This window comes from Bombus bifarius, unplaced genomic scaffold (assembly GCF_011952205.1).
Source record: "Bombus bifarius isolate JDL3187 unplaced genomic scaffold, Bbif_JDL3187 scf7180000009695, whole genome shotgun sequence".
Classification (NCBI taxonomy): Eukaryota; Metazoa; Arthropoda; class Insecta; order Hymenoptera; family Apidae; genus Bombus; species Bombus bifarius.
In genome coordinates, this window is record NW_022885279.1 from 53,446 (window position 1) to 70,577 (window position 17,132).

Genomic DNA, 17,132 nt, shown 5'->3' on the forward strand with positions numbered 1-17,132 from the left:
TAAAATCATTACCTATTATTGGTTTTATGCGGTCGTATATTATTTTCTCTAGTATTTTGGAAAACACAGGAAGTAGTGATATTGGTCTGTAAGATGTAGTTTGATGTGGGCCTTTGCCTGATTTAGGCAAAACATTATGATCTGTGCCAGTTTCCATAGTTTAGGAAAGTATTGGATTCTTAGTATTGCATTGAATATTATTGTCATTAGCCTTATCGCTTTTGGCGAAAGATTTCTCAAGATTTTGCCATTGATTAGGTCGATTCCTGGTGCTTTATTATTTTTTGTTTTCTCGATTATGTTTCTAATTTCTTGTGCTGTTGTTTTAGCTATGGTATAGTGTTTGTCAGTTGATGTATTAGTGGTTAGCGCAACCTCGTCCGTATGACTATTGTGGTTGCTGTTATTGATATTATGTGGTGTAAATGTGTTGCATAGGTGGTTGGAAAATTCTTCAGCTTGCTTTTCGTTGTTTCTTGCCTATGCGTTCTCTGCTTTTCTGATTGCTGGGACTAGTTTTATTGGCTTCTTTATTTTTTTCGTGGCTTTCCATAGGGAGTAGTTGGAGTTCTCGTGTGCAGAGAGTCATTCTATAAATTTTGTGAATTCATTAGTGTTGTGCTCTTTTATTTTGTTTTTTATTTCCTTTGCAAGTTTGTTTAGGTGTTTTTGTTTTCTTTTCTTCTATGTTTTTGCCATTTTGCTTTCGCTTTTCTCTTTTCTCTAATTTTTTCGAGGATGTCTAATGGAATTATTTTTGTTTGTCTGTTGGTTGGTTCAGATATAGTGGTTGTCCATGCTGCTTTTTTGTTGTTCCATGCTCCATGTGTTCAGGTGTTTTCAATGGGATGTTGCAGTTGGTTTTGCTCTCGATTGTTTCTTCAAAAGTTTGCCATTTGGTGGTTTTGTAACTGCAAAATCGAGTAGGTCAGGAATTTTGCTCAGATCTGTCGCCCAGTATGTCGGCCTTCCCGTGGATAATATATTGAGGTTATTGTTTCTAATGTAGTTTTCCACGGTTCTCGAGATGTAGTGATAATTGATTCCCATAGTGTGTGCTTCGAATTATAGTCTCCCGCTGCGATATACTTGTCACCTAAGTGTTGAAAGTACTCTTTCCACATTGGTGTTGTCATTTTGTGTCGCGGTGGCACATATACTGCTGACAACTGGAAGTGGTTGCTGCTAGTTTGTAGTGTAACGGTGGTTGCTTGGGTATATTCCTTTCTTACATGGCTGTGTAAGTGATGTTTAATATCGTTTCTTATCATCACTGCGGTCCCTCCTTGTGATTTTGAGGGGTATTTGGTATCATGGTGTAGTATGGTTTTTTCATATGGCTGGTTGGGGCGAACTGCTTTCCTGAAACGAATAATATGTCTATATTGTTGTTATACAGGAATATTTTAGTTTCTAGGACCCGTTGTTGTAGGCCGTCTGAGTTCTAGGCTGCTATTTTTTTTTTTTTTTAGCTTAGCCGTTTTTATTTTTTGCTTAGCATGTTTGTAAGTTGTAACATGACAGTGATTTGTTGCGTTTGCTGTTTGAGAACTGCGTTTTGTTCGCTTATCATTTTTATTAGCATTTCAGTGTTTTTGATAGATTCCTTAAGCAGTTCTTTGATTTCTGTAGTGTCTACTTGACTACTTGCGCGCAGCTTCGGCTACCAGCAGTGTTGGTTGTTGTTTTCTTTTTTCTTCTCAATTAGCAGACGCGCAAGAAGGTACCGAGAAAGAATAGCAACGCATCTAAACCGGCTGGCAGCGGAAACGATCAACACATCAAGCATAGAAATAGATCTCATTCAGGATATAACCTAACAAGCACGAAGATGGTACTCCGCTGGGGTAGCCACCCACATGATAATCAAACAGCCAAAAAATTCTACCAAATGTCCAAATCGGACAAATTGTGAATGTAAATAACTAAATAAGAAAAAAATTGTTGTTTTTCTGCTTCTATAGTTTTCGTACCGTTTGTGTTTGCTTTTATTTTCCGTTTTTTTGTTGTGACTTGCCACCTTTCAGCTTTCATCCTGGTGGTTCGTTACTGCATTTATTCTCTTCATTGTTTTGAATGGGTTCCCTTTCAATTTCGTTTGTAGCTAAGCATTCTTGTTCTTTGTTTATTGATTGGCTTGGTTTTAAAATATTTGTTGTTTTCTTTATGCAGTATATTTCGCCTTTACTTGATATTTTTATTGGTGGAATATGAGCCTAGATTATAGATTTGATAATAGCCTTCTTAGTAGAAGACACGGTTTTCCAACACTTGGCTATGGGTGTTGACGTTTGTAACTTTCTTTTCCCCACTTACCGCACTTTGTCAGAAGCACTGTTTTGTACGCCTATTTAACTGGGCTGCTTGGGCAGAACTGCAGCTCAACACTTAGCTCGCATTTCTTCCAAGTAAAATCTCAACTTCTTATTGTATATACGACCGTAATCGTGGTCGCGACCATTCGATTATCTATACCACCACTACCACTTTATTCTCGTGGTTATGTCACATGGCATGAAAGTTCCACACATATACGTATATGTAATTTATATGCAGTTCTATAGTCTGTTCAAAGAGACGAGAGAGACAATCGAGTGTCACTAATCGGCAGCTAACAACTGCGCAGTCGCAGAAATCACGTGTTGCTTATGTTTACTCTCTCATCTTATTGGAGAGACTAGAGGCAAAGTACAATTTCGTTTTCATCCTATCCCATCTCTCCTACCATCGCACGTGTAACGTCAATTCACATCAGAAACCAGGCCACTGTGACATTAGAGGCCAGATGTGTGCAGGCCATCACCGCGTACCCTCAATAACCTCAAGGATCCACTATAAACTTAAACTTTTAGTTTATTTCTGTAGTTTATGTATGGAAGGGTCCTTGAACAGTCCTTAGGTTTAATACGTTCCTACAAATTACGGAGGAAGCAGGTAGTTACCTAATGGGAAAACCGAATATTTGGCTAACGAAAAGCCACGTTGGTAGGAGGCTTCCTCCTCCTATCTTCATTTATTAACGTGCGCTATAACCAATTGGCATCGCGGATCGTTACCCTCACTTTTCCCAACGAAAAGTATAAACAACGAATCCGCGTTGTTGGTGCAAAGAGACACCGAGCTTTCCTCCGTAATAATACGAGAACACCTCGACACTGAAACTACTAACTCTCATCAGTCAACATCTCTCTGATCAGTCGCGTAAACTGTACTTGTGTTATTTAATAAAGAAACAAAGCGGAGTTACGGCTCAACCTTCTTGTAACCTTTAAAACCTAAACCTTAATTTTACGTGGCGTCGTCGCTATTGATCGATTACGGTGATAGAAATCGACGGCGACTATATCGAACCCAAGTAACGTAAAACGATGACTCGACAACATTGGCGTAGTCTGCTAAATAAAGTGCCACTTATTACCAAACTGAATGATTTCTTTACTTTATATATAATAGTACGTACACATTTTGTCCCAAAGATAGACGAGCTTTTTAAAAATAATAATGCAGAGGCATCGTTTCCAAGAAAATGTTCTATTTTATGCAAAACACATTCCTCCTGTCGCGATACACGTCCTATTTGCATGCCCAACTAATGCGTCAAGATATGTGTGTGATTATTAAATAGGTTTTAGAGTTCGATATTTAATTGATTCACACAGATTCAATTTTAGCTTTCTATATTTCACCATCATGTACAGTCATATGAACACACCGGATACTTTCTGATAATTAACACGTGGCGGACGCCAAAACAAAAAAGCGTCGTTGGAAGTCGTACCAACTTTGCATGTAGGAACTAGTGATCATACCAATCTAATATTTTCCTCAACATGCTATTATTTAATTATGTATGGAGACAAAAGATTGAAGGGAACATTAATCTTCTTTACTTGAAAGTTCCATGAAGGGGTTTTCGACATCCTGTTATGGATTTTAACGTTATATAGGTATGTATAATGTTTAATCTACGATTTTTCTTACAAAACGTCATACAAGATGGTTTATGTCTTCGAATGTCCATTATCTTCTTCTCTATGACTCGTACGGGGGAAGCTCATGTATCGTCCGATTTGAGAAACCCTGTACACCCTGCAGCTTAGGCTGACCTACTTTCATTCATGTAAGGAGGTTTGCTCGCGCACAGGGTGATATTTCGGCTAATTTTTAATTGCCAATAGAAAACGAAGCCGAAAACGCAATTTTTTTATTCTGGATTTTCATCTTATTTTAGCTTCAAGAATCATCTCTTAAATTTTTTTACATGTGTAGTTGAACACTTTCTATGTATGTATATGTTAGACGTCGGGTTAGGCTAGCACGATGTTTAATGAAATTTCAATTTTTTTTTTTTTAGACCTACGATTAATATTACTTGAAATTCAGATGCTGTTGCATAGATTTATTCAAAATAATGTCACCTTCGACAATTATCTGGGAAGAAATCTTAACGCCAATAATAATGAGCGATTATATTTTAAAGTGACAACGCATACGGGAAAAAAAAGAAAATCATGGCTATTTGCCCATTGAATAGATATAAATTAGATTTGGAATAAAATACGCTGCCAGTAAGAATAGTTGTAACGGTGTTATTTATGTCATGGGAGGATTTCAAGGCAATCCCCATTGAGAAAAAAGAAGCATTGCAAAAAAAAAAATTAAAAATTAAATCTGTAAACGTTTTATACACACATTTATTATGATAAATGAATTATCATTATAAGAGCGATGATTTTACTTATTCTTCTGAGTTATTCATTAAATTGCTTCCTCTTATTAGTGATTTGCAAAAAAAAAAAATAATAAGACAACATAAATACATCGAGAATAAAATTTTTAGCGTGAGATTGATAAATAAATTAAAGAATTTTGTTAATTTTCTATATATACGTCGGAGACGAAAGGACGTCGGAGCCCTTCTAGAACTTCAGGATAACCCACTAGCATTGTAATCTAGAGCTTACTATAGCCGTAATGAAACAATCGCAGTTATCCAAACCGATAGTAATTATACGGGATTAGTGGTGGTGAGCTTTGGCTCAGGGCGACAGCCCGCCGCCCAACGTAGCCGCGGTTAACGGGACGGGCGCTCCGTCTAACAAAGGTGCGGAGCGGTGTTATGACTCTCATTAAAGGAATTACCCATAGAGGTACCTGACAGTAAAACATGCCAACGGTTCTTTCGGACAATGAATTCCTGAAGTTGAGGCACGTACACGGCACAAGTCCAGTTAGCCCGAGGGCCCGCTATAAAACCAGAGTTTTTTCGGCGATTAAGATTTTTGCAAACGGACAAACAGCTGTTGTCCCAAATCGACCAACCGACAGCGACGTCGATCCAAGGATCTTGTGTACTTAGACACCCCACCAGAGTTTGTCTCGGTGGCGTCGTTGGGACGAAGATTCAGTCTTGCTTGAGATTTGATCGACGAAGAGAGTAGCGTCTTACGATCAGGGAGGGGTACACGTTTGAGTTAGAGCAAGGATATCTATCCTCCCGTTGACCATGGATTCGTTATCGAGCCTTTTTTTTTTTTTTTTCGTGGAGGAAACCTTCATAGGCACCCCGCGCCCCTCCGGGGAGAGGGCGCTGGGTAGTGCCGGATTCTTACCGGCTAAAACCTCCACGGTGGCCTGTCCTGACGCCTGAGTCGAGATGCACCCGGGATCTCTCCCGAATTACTCCGGTTGCCCCCGGGCGTCTATCTCTCCTTCTTTGTCGAAGGGAGGCGTCCTGCTCTTCTTGGACCGCTGGGGGGGAACCACGCCCCCCAGCGCCTCGCTCCTGCTGCGTCATCCTGGGACCCCGTCCCCTGACGCCTCTTCCTGGTTCGACGTGGTCCTGGCAGGCGTGGGGCCCACTAACTTCTCCGAAAATTCTCCGCACCGGATCGGCGCACTGGCAGGTGCCGCGGACACCGCCAGCTGCCATCCGTCTATGAGAGAATATCAGATCCGTCGGGATGCTCACAGGACTCCGTGGGGGCCACCAACTTCTCCGAAATTTCCGCACCGGATCGGCGAACTGGCTAGTGTCGCGGGCACCGGCCAGCCGCCACCCGACTATAAGAAATATCAGATCCATCGGTGTTTCCCAGGGTAGTCCTGTGTCCCGGGGGCTTCTGCCTGCCTCGTGCTCCTTGGATAGTCCCAGAAAAATGGCTTCGGTGCGCCTCCTTCCTCTTCGTCAACGCCTCACGGAGCGGTCACCCATCCTAGACCGCTCCGTGACCGCTGCTGCTTAACTTTCGTGATCGGCCGGGAACGAGTGTTTCCAGCGCGGCTAACGGCGTTGACTCGTTATCGAGCCTGAGACCATCGTCACTAGTGTCGCGTGCGTGTGTCCGCCGTGAGTTCGCGGCTACTTTGTAACATCCTTAATTGTGACAATAAAAGTCCCTTACGTACGGTAAGACGATGGATGACTTCAATGACGAACCATTACCTATCCCAAGCCCTCACCGGGATAGACTCGTAAAATTCGAGACGACGTAAAATTCTCAAAAGTCACACGATTCACGACAAAAAGATCAAGGGAGAACAATATATTGCTCCCAATTTGCATAATACAATTATCCCCTGACATCAATATAAGTAACCTGTTAAAAATAAACCATTTTAACTACTTCAGAATAAAATGGGAAAAAATAGTCAAAAAAAAAAAGGATGACATAACTCAATGCCACAAATGCCAGCGATTAGGTCACACAACACAAAACTGCAACTTAAACTACCGCTGTGTTAAATTCAGTGAGCCCCATGGTCCAGGCGACTGCAAAATAAAAAGGGAAAACGCAGTAACCAAAGACAAAATATTCTGCGTCAATTGCAAAAACTAGGGACACCCCGCGTCATACAAAGGTTGCCCCAAACTCGTAGAGCTTCGTAAAAAGCTAGCCGATAAACACAAAAAAGACTGAGGTGGTATGTCGTGATAGGGTCGGAAGGAAAACTCAGATTTATTGAACGATAAATGTTTATTCACTCTAATGTCAATGAGTACACTTGACGCAGGATTCGCGATTATATTCGGTTCGCGAATGCGCGGTTATGAGATAGAGCTTGGATAGCTACGATTCGAGATGCGCTGCGAGTGCGGACAATGAACCGCGTAAGTGTAACGATCGTTGTGTGTTGACTCGCTGTAATAGACTGACTTTTTGTCGCGATGCTGCTGCGGAGGAAGACTGCGTTGGGATGTGTCTCAGGATGCGAAGGCATCGGATTCGTAGAGGAAAGCTTTGGTTCGGAAAGTGAGGGAAATGTACGTTAATGTTTATTGGCTAATTCGTGTTGGTCGTTGGAAAAGGATGCTAGCTGCCCTTGAGAGGGTGTTGCTAGCGGGAAGCATCGTACGTGAGAGATAGCAGATTTCTTGTGTGTCCCCGTGGTAGGTGGTCGACTTCCAGACTGATAAACAAAGACTGTTTGTCTCTTTGGAGGACCTTAGCTAAAATAAATCCTAAGATTTATAGCGGTCCTTAGGCTAGCTGGAAATATTCGGTACGAATGTATCGACATCTGGCAATCATCTTGTCCGCAGGTATAGGGTCTTTGTGTCGTGCGTCACGCGATGTAGACTGTTGGGAAGTTTACTGCCAAGTGCCGCCACAAGACAAAGAAACAAAGATAAAACGAATTGCCCAAATAAGCCGCAAATACGTCCCAGAACTAAAGTTCTCTGACGTAGTGAAACAACAAACAAAATTAAATCAAACAATCGAAAACACATCGCAATTAACAAACTTAGATCCGCGCTCAAGCCAAAGCTCAATCACAATCGATGACTCCCCCCATCTAAACATTATAAACGTTATTGAAGACTTTAAAAAAGGTATTCTCCAAGCGTTAAAAGAACAACAAATGCAATTAAAGGAAATAAAAAATACACTATCAACGCACGAAGAAAGGTTCGACGCCATCTTCAGCACTTTTAATAGTACAGATGACGAATAACCAAAACACGCTAAACCAACAATTACAGCAAAAAACACATAAATTTAACCTAAAGCATCTGAAAATAATCGCAATAAATGCTAACTCTTTAATCTCAAACCAAAAAAGATACAGTATGCTAACCCTAATAAATAAAGAAGCCCCCGATATGGTACTCATCTCAGAAACAAAACTAAACAAAAGACACAATGTACACTTCAAAAACTACTCCATGATAAGACACGACAGACCGAACGCCAGTCAAGGAGGAGGAACAGCGATCCTCATAAAAAACCCTATAAAATACAAAACGATTCTAATTGATAAAATAACAAGTTTCAAAACCTTAGAAACAACGATCATAAAAATAAAAATAAGCAATAAGGAAAATATATTCATCACTGCAGCCTACGCAACCTACGGAAACCAGAAAGAATTTAACTAGGAATTCAATAATCTTTTCGAACTCTTACAGCTCAACAAACCGGAAAACTACTATATAATAGCAGGAGACCTTAACGCAAAACATACAAGCTGGAAAAACGAAATAAACAACACGAGAGGCAACTTCATTAGAAACTGGCTAGACAATAAAAGCATCCACTACAAAACAAACTTATACAGCTCCGAGCTACCCTCTTACCCAAAAGGAGGCTCATACCTGGACATATGTCTAGCAGATGCGCGACTAAAATTCCAAAACCTACGTCCAAATAACACCCTAAAAACCTTAGCCTATGACAGTGACCATAACGCCCTAGTATTTCAAGTTAACAAAAACACATCTGACTTCCTAACACTCGAAACTAAGACCGAGACACCCAGGTACAATTACAAAAAGACAGACTGGAAAAAGTTCCAAAACACACTCGAACAAAACTGCGACCTAAACATCTACAACAACGTCAAGCTAACAAAAAGACAAATCGACTCATTCATAGATGAAATAGAAAAACACACACAAATCGCTCTCCAAAAATCCGTGCCAATCATAAAACAAAAAAATTCATGCGAACCCTATATAAACAATAAAATAAAAGATCTACATCGAGATAAAAGCTACATACTCTCCAAAATAAACAATATAAAATTTAACTATTCTTACGACAAAAGAGAAGATTTAGAATTCCTAAAGTACCTACGATACAGAATAAAAGCGCAACTGAAACAAGAATTCGCAAATTCTACAAACCATAACTGGACAAACAAAATAAAAAACATCTCCAAATACAACTCAGCCAACATGTTCCCACAAATAAATCAAATCTTTAGACCAAAAGAACAAAACCCCATCCCACCTCTCAAATTGCCCCCAGAAAATGCCTCCCTTGTCACGTAATTTTTTGGGTTGGTTGGTGAAAATAAAATATAGTTGAGTCGTAACACAACTATTAACTTTGTTTTAATCAACCTTTATTATGAATTCAGCAATCACAATGTAACACGCACTGAATTAACATAAATCACAATTCACTCCAACTACGTTAAATCGGTTAAATCGTTGCGTGGAACTCTCGCTCTCTTTCTGCCATGCGTCTATTATAGCTCTAACTGTTGGGTCTATCCCACTACTAGTTAAAGCGGCGTCAACCATTTCGGTATTATTTTCTTGTGGCGTTGCCATTGTTATACTACTTGTACTGTCTGTGCTATTTGATAAAAGAGTTTAGCGTTCGCTCATCTTGATCGTTTAGCCCGTAGGAAAGGTTCCGTTGCGGTGTTCCTTTATCAAAACGTCAGAGGTGTCTGCTCTGTTGCAGTGGTCCGTTGATCCTCAATCTTCGAAGTTGACCGTAGCCCGAAATGCGTAATTTCGTTTTCTCGAAGCTGATGGATCCTGGCACGGATCGCCAAAATGTCACGTAATTTTTGGGTTGGTTGGTGAAAATAAAATATAGTTGAGTCGTAACACAACTATTAACTTTGTTTTAATCAACCTTTATTATGAATTCAGCAATCACAATGTAACACGCACTGAATTAACATAAATCACAATTCACTCCAACCACGTTATGTAAGACTTAGTTACAACAATACATTAAGTACGCGACTTATAAGAGTAGAGACCGACATAGATATGTTGACTATTCTAAGGATACAGAATAAGTGAAAGTCTTACTGACGATACTGTGTCTGAGGAAAGCTAGGGGTGGGGGTATCTAAGGACACGGGAAGGAATTTACGACAGGAAATACTCGCTTGGTCCGAAGGACCTTAACTATAAAAATGCCAAGGCCCCTGGTAGGCACTTAAGACTATTGAGGGTGCGCGCCAGGGATATGCAGGCATCTGGGTGCCATCCTGTCCGTGGTGTATGGCCTGGTCTCTGATATGAATTGACGTTACACCCTCATCCAAGAAGCAGGTATAACGATACACAACACCATCGAAGACACCGAGGGTAACTTCATAATACCTAAAACAATAGAAAAACTAGACATCATCGGCACCCACTTTTCCAAAATACATACGCAAAACGAACACATGGGCCGAGAACAACTAAATAGAATTATCATCGCAGAAACAAACAAACTCAAAAATGAAATGGAACAAGACAAAACGCTAAACAAAACAGTCTGCACATTCTCAAACGAAAACACCGCAGACAACCCCAAACAACCAGATCCAGAAATAAACTTCACAAATTACAATCAACTAAACATAATCCTCTCCAAACTAAACAACAAAAAATCCTCCGGCTTTGACGGCATCCCAACCATCTTACTCAAGCGCCTACCGAACAAAATAAAATGGTACTACACAATACCCTTCAACAATGCTCTAAACAACACATACTTCCCCAGAAAATGGAAAAAAGCCAAATTGATAGCTATAACAAAAAAGGATAAAGACGGCTCATCGCCCGCAAACCTACGACCCATAAGTCTGCTCCCCAACATAAGCAAAGTATTTGAAATAATCATAAACAACCCCCTAACCTCCTTCTGCACAAAAAATAACATAATCCCAGAGAATCAATTCGGCTTCCGACACAAACACTCCACAATTCACGCAGTAAACAAACTTACGTCGGACATCTGCTGGGCTCTAAACGCAAAACAACGAGTAGCCGCCTGCTTAATAGACCTCGAAAAAGCTTTCGACACAGTCTGGATCCCAGGTCTCATATACAAACTGATCAAAAAAAAGTTCCCTAAACACCTGATTAAAATAGTCTGGGACATGATCACAAGCAGAACATTCGTAATGACTGAAGGTTCACACTCATCAAGCAAAGAATTCTCCATAAAAACGGTCTACAACAAGGTACAGTAAATTCCCCGTTACTTTTCAGTATTTACAACAGCGACTTACTAAACCTCTTTGATCTCAATACATCCACCCATAAACGCTCCATAGCCTTCGCAGACGACCTAATCATATACGTAACAGGCCGCAAAACCAAAACAATAAAAACGGAACTCCAAGAACTTTTTGAGAAAATGAACGACTATTACCACGCATGGAAACTAAAAATCAACATAAGCAAATGCGAAACCATACTGTTTAGACCCAAGTCAAGTGAAATCGGCCCAATAGAAAGAGAACACTGCAAAAAATTTCAGATAAGAGAAAAAACAGACAAAGGGGCCCTCATACCACACAAAAATTGCGTAAAATACTTAGGGGTAAACATAGATTACAAATTAAACTACAAGCAGCACACCGAAATTCAACTTACCAAGGCCAATAAAGCATTTTGGAAAATGAAAAAACTATTCCACTCCAAACATCTCGATAGCAAAGTAAAAATTCTATGCTATCAAGCACTAATCAGACCGATCATAACCTACGGCTGCCCAATCTGGTACAACATATCAGCCTCCCAAATGGAAAAAATTCGCATATTCGAAAGAAAATGCATCAGAGCTTGTCTGAGCACTTACAGATCCGAACACAGCGGATTCAAAAAATACGTAAAAAACAAAATAATATACGACCCAGCCAACGTTCACCGCATAGACTGTCACATCCTAAAGCTAATAAGAAACCACTTCGCGCAAGCGGCAAAGATAAAAGAAAATAGTTTAATCTTCAGTTGCTTATTTCCAAATGACACATATTACAAAAACACTCTGACAACAGGCTACATCCCGCCAGAAGCTTTCCCATACCTTGACGAAAAAAACTACCTACAGGACCAAAATAACATCCCGATAATTTATCACATAAAAAGAAAAATAGGGACCCAAACTATACTTTACGAAGAAAACCTAGATGGACAGACGGCAGACATTAGATGGAGATACAACATGGCCCTCCCTCTGAAAGACACCAAAGACAAACATAGAAAAAATTCAAAAAAATATTGGTGGATACTGAATCCATAATAAAATAAGAGAGAAAATCCATTAAACCGATAAAACTCAATCCCGTCCCCATACAACACAGGTGTAAACATTGTAATTATTGTAATTCTCCTTCTTTTTGTGGTGGTATGGTGATAGGTGCGTAAGGAACTACTCTTGGTGTTTTTAACGAACAATAGTTTAATTAGAACTAATCAACAATCAGAGTTAACAATTAACAATTAACAATTACACTTAACAGACAACTGGTAACAACTAACAAATAACGATAGACACCGAGAGATCATTCGACGCGTTGCTATGCAAATAGTACCGAGGAGTTACACATTTAATGGCGTAAGACAGACTGCCTGCCCTTTTGTTTCGGATCGCGCAGATTCTTCCCTTCGTAGCCCATCGATATCCCCCACTAGCGTGCATTCATTAGATGTCCCGCCAGTGCTGGCACGTGTATGCTCTTCCGAGAATTCGGCGGAGATAATGTGAAGATATCGATGGTACATTGGGCACGTCGGTGTTGCGCTTTGGCGGCGTCGCGCTTTGCATCCGGAGCCGTTGAAAAGTTCCATGGCCCGTGCCGCCACAGTACCCCCTTACCAGTGATAACGCTATATAAATGAAAAATATATAAATGTTACAGGCAAGGGTGCACGTTCGCCGGCTCCTAACGCCTATCCGAGACCCGCCTGAAACCAATCAGGAAATCGAACTCTCCTGCCCGCGCGTGTGGTGTGATGAACTCTTGAGTCCCCTTCGCTTTGTTCGTTTCGGGCACCAGGCGGTATCGTTACATTGCGCTTTTCCGTGCTATGGTGTTCAATATTATCGTTAAATAGAAATGCGGGTTTCAATCGGTCTATGGACACTATTACGTTTTTATTATTTATTTTAATAGTGAAGGTCTTTTTTCCTCGCTCTATAACCTGATACGGCCCGTCGTAGGGTGGTTGTAAGGGGTCTCCGATGGCGTCGCGACGCAGAAATACATAAGGCGATGTTTCGAGGTCGCGGAACACGAAGGTTCTCCTTTCGCCGTGTCGCGTAATTGGATGAGGCCTGATTTTTCCTATTCGGTCTTTTAGGCGACTTGCGAATTCCGAATTGGCCTGTTGTTTAGTCGGTACAAAAAATTCTGCCGGCAATCGTATGCCGGTGCCATAAACCATTTCGGCTGCCGTCGCGTTTAGGTCCTCTTTAATAGCCGTTCGTATGCCTAATAGAACTATCGGCAAGATATCCACCCAGTTGCTCGTATCGTGGCATTTGATTGCTGCTTATAGTTGTCGGTGCAGGCGCCCTACCATCCCGTTGGAGGCGGGGTGATAGGCTGTCGTGCGCAAATGTCTGATGCCGAGCAACCGGCATAGTTCGTTAAATAGGTTCGACTCGAACTGGCGTCCTTGATCGGTCGTTATTTTTAAAGGCACGCCGAAACGAGATATCCACGTGGAAAGGAGAGCCGAAGCGACGGTTGCCGCCTCCATGTCGGCGATGGGAATGGCTTCGGGCCAACGCGAAAAACGGTCGATACACGTTAGACAATATCGGTAGCCTTTTGAATATGGCATCGCGATAATGTCTATGTGTAAGTGTTCGAAACGGCCCGCTAATTCTCCGAATGTTCCGACGGGTGAGGATACGTGCCTGGTGACTTTACATTGTTGACACGGGATACATTGTCGTGTCCAATTTCGGGAGTCCTTGTTTATGGACGGCCAGACGAAACGCGTCGTCACCAGGTTTTGAGTGGCACGTATCCCTGGATGGGAAAGTCCATGGAGCGAATTAAATACGTCGCGCCGCAAGGATTTCGGTACGTACGGTCGTACAAAGTCACCCGATACGTCGCAATATATTTCTACGTCGTGATCGGGGAAACGTATTTTCTTTAACCGTAGCGCGGATGTACCGGAGTTGACGATGTTGCTTAGTTCTTTGTCGGCTTCTTGCGCGGCGGCGAGAGCTCGATGGTCCACAGACTTTCCTATCGCTTCGATGCGTGACAGAGCGTCGGCAACATTATTGTCTAACCCCTTGATATATCTTATGTCGGTAGTGAATTGTCCGATGCAATCTAGTTGCCGGAATTGTCGCGGCGAACACTTATCAGGATCTTGGTTGAACGCATATGTAAGGGGTTTATGATCGGTGTAAATTATAAAATTTCTCCCTTCAATGGCGTGTCGAAATCGCTTTACCGCAGTGTACATAGCGAGTAATTCGCGGTCGTACGCGCTGTACTTTCGCTGCGCGGAGTTCAACGGTTTGGTAAGGAAACCTAACGGCTGCCAAGAGTCGTTGACGCGTTGCTGGAGGACCGCTCCTATTGCATAGTCGGATGCGTCTACCGCGAGGCTAACAGGTGCGCCAGGTATCGAATGCGCTAACATCGTGGCGTTAGCGAGGGCGCGTTTCGACTCGCGGAAGCTGGCTTCGGATTGCTCTGTCCATTTGATGGGCGCGTTGCCCTTTTTTCCTCCTTTTAATAGGTCGTTTAGGGGTTGAAAAATTTTTGCGGCCCCCGGTATGAAACGTCGATAGAAATTAATCATACCGAGGTACCTGCGTAGTGCTTTAACGGTCCCGGGGAGCGGTACTTTTACAATAGCGTCAACGCGTTCGGCTAGCGGCTTTATCCCGTCGGCGTTTACGGTGTGTCCCGAGAATGTGATTTCGTTCATACCGAATTCGCACTTTACTGGGTTGATGACTACGCCATACTCGTTTAAGCGTTCAAACAAAATCCGAAGGTGTTCGCGATCTTGTTCTTCGGTTTCGGATGCGATTAAGAAATCGTCTATGTAAGCGAACACGAAGTCCAGACCACGGGTAATTTCGTCAACGAATCTTTGACACGTTTGCGCGGTGTTTCGAAGCCCAAACATCATGTTGGTTGCTTGGAAAAGTCCGAAAGGTGTCGTGATCGCGGTTTTCTTAACGTCTTCTGGCGCGATCGGGATTTGGTGGTAAGCGCGGACAAGGTCGATTTTTGAGTAGACACGCTTACCGTACAGATGTTGCGCGATATCTTCGATGTGTGGTGGGGAGTACCTGTCGGGTATGGTGCGAGCGTTCAACGCACGATAGTCGCCGCATGGTCGTAGACTTCCGTCCTTCTTTGGGACGACATGCAGGGGTGATGCCCATGGACTCTTCGATGGCCGCATCACTCCTTGCTCGATCATTGCTGCAAAATCCGCCTTGACTTGCTTGAGACGATCCGGTGCGAGACGTCGAGGTTTACTGTAGACGGGTGGCCCGGGTGTGGTTTCAATATGGTGTACCACACTGTGTCGGATTTTCTCTCGTCCGAAGGCCGGTGGACGAGTTAGATCCGGAAACTCCGCCAAAAGTCGATGGTAGACCGATTCGCCGATTACGGTTTTGATGGATATTTCTTCCGTCGTGGCAGCATATCCCCTTGATGATAATTGGGTTGTCGTGTCGAGGAGTCGTTTGTTTCGCGGGTCCACGAGCAACCCATAATGGCTTAAAAAATCTACGCCTATGATAGGCGTTTGAACGTCAGCAATTACGAAGTTCCACTTGAAGGCTCGTCTTAGGGACAGGTTAAGGCCAATCGCAGTGGTACCATACGTTGCGATGCGCGTCCCGTTGGCCGCGAATAGTTCGTACGTGTTTTTCTTGACGTGCCTATGGATTTTACTGCGGGGGTATACGCTGATGTCGGCGCCGGTGTCTACGAGGAAAGAGATCTTCGTTCCCTTGTCCGTAACGAAGATGCGGCGGGATCTCAGGCCGTCGTCGTCTGCCGCGTCTACGGACGGCTGGTCTCGTTTCCCGACTTCCACGTGCATGGGAAACGACAGCTCCTCGCGCGTTCTCCGAACTTTGCATGATAGAAACACAGATCGTCTTGCCGTGGCCGATCTCGCGAGCGCGAACGTCGGTGGTATCGCGAACGCGAGCGTGATCGTGATCGTGGTCGACGATGATTAATGATGCTCAACGCGTTCATCTGTGCCTGCAACTGTGATATTCGCTCGCTCAACACGTTGATTGCGGCGGCCATTGGTTCGTATACTCCAGCGTTTTGCGCTGGTGGGTCCATTACTGCCGTTACTCGGGCGGTGCGCTGAAAATCCTCCGTGAATTCTTCAGCGATCAGGTCCGCCTGCCGCAATAACCTTTCTGGGTCCGAATCGTCGACTGCCGCGAGGATACGCCTGATGCGGGCGGGTAATCGGTTCCTCCACAGCGTGAGGGTAAAATCATCGGGCGTGGAGGGGCTGGAGAGTTTTTTTAAATGTTGATAAAACTGGGATGGCTTTCTATCTCCCATCTCCTCGCTTTCCACCAACTTCTTTATCCGGGTCGCGTCCGTATCGGATAATTTGCGAATGAGCGCATGTTTTAATTTCTCGTTGCGTCCGATGTCTGGAAGGTTCGTCATCAGGTCTTCCACGTCCTGGAGCTGTTGATCGTTGAGGCATTTTGCCAGCGTAACGTACTTAATGGTGTCTTCCGTAATTCGCGCTGCCTCGAATTGTCTCTCAAGAAGGGCAAACCATGCCGCCGTGTTCGTGGGCAGCAGTGGAGACATGCTGATCACCTGGCTGGCTATGGTTCCCTGTGTATTACTTTCCATCGTCGCGGTGCACTCAAAATCGGTGGTTAAAAACGATAGCACTATCACGGTCACCTCTTTCACTAAATGTCACGTTAAATCACGTCGGGGTCACCAGTTTGAGGTGGTATGGTGATAGGTGCGTAAGGAACTACTCTTGGTGTTTTTAACGAACAATAGTTTAATTAGAACTAATCAACAATCAGAGTTAACAATTAACAACTAACCATTACACTTAACAGACAACAGGTAACAACTAACAAATAACGATAGACACCGAGAGATCATTCGACGCGTTG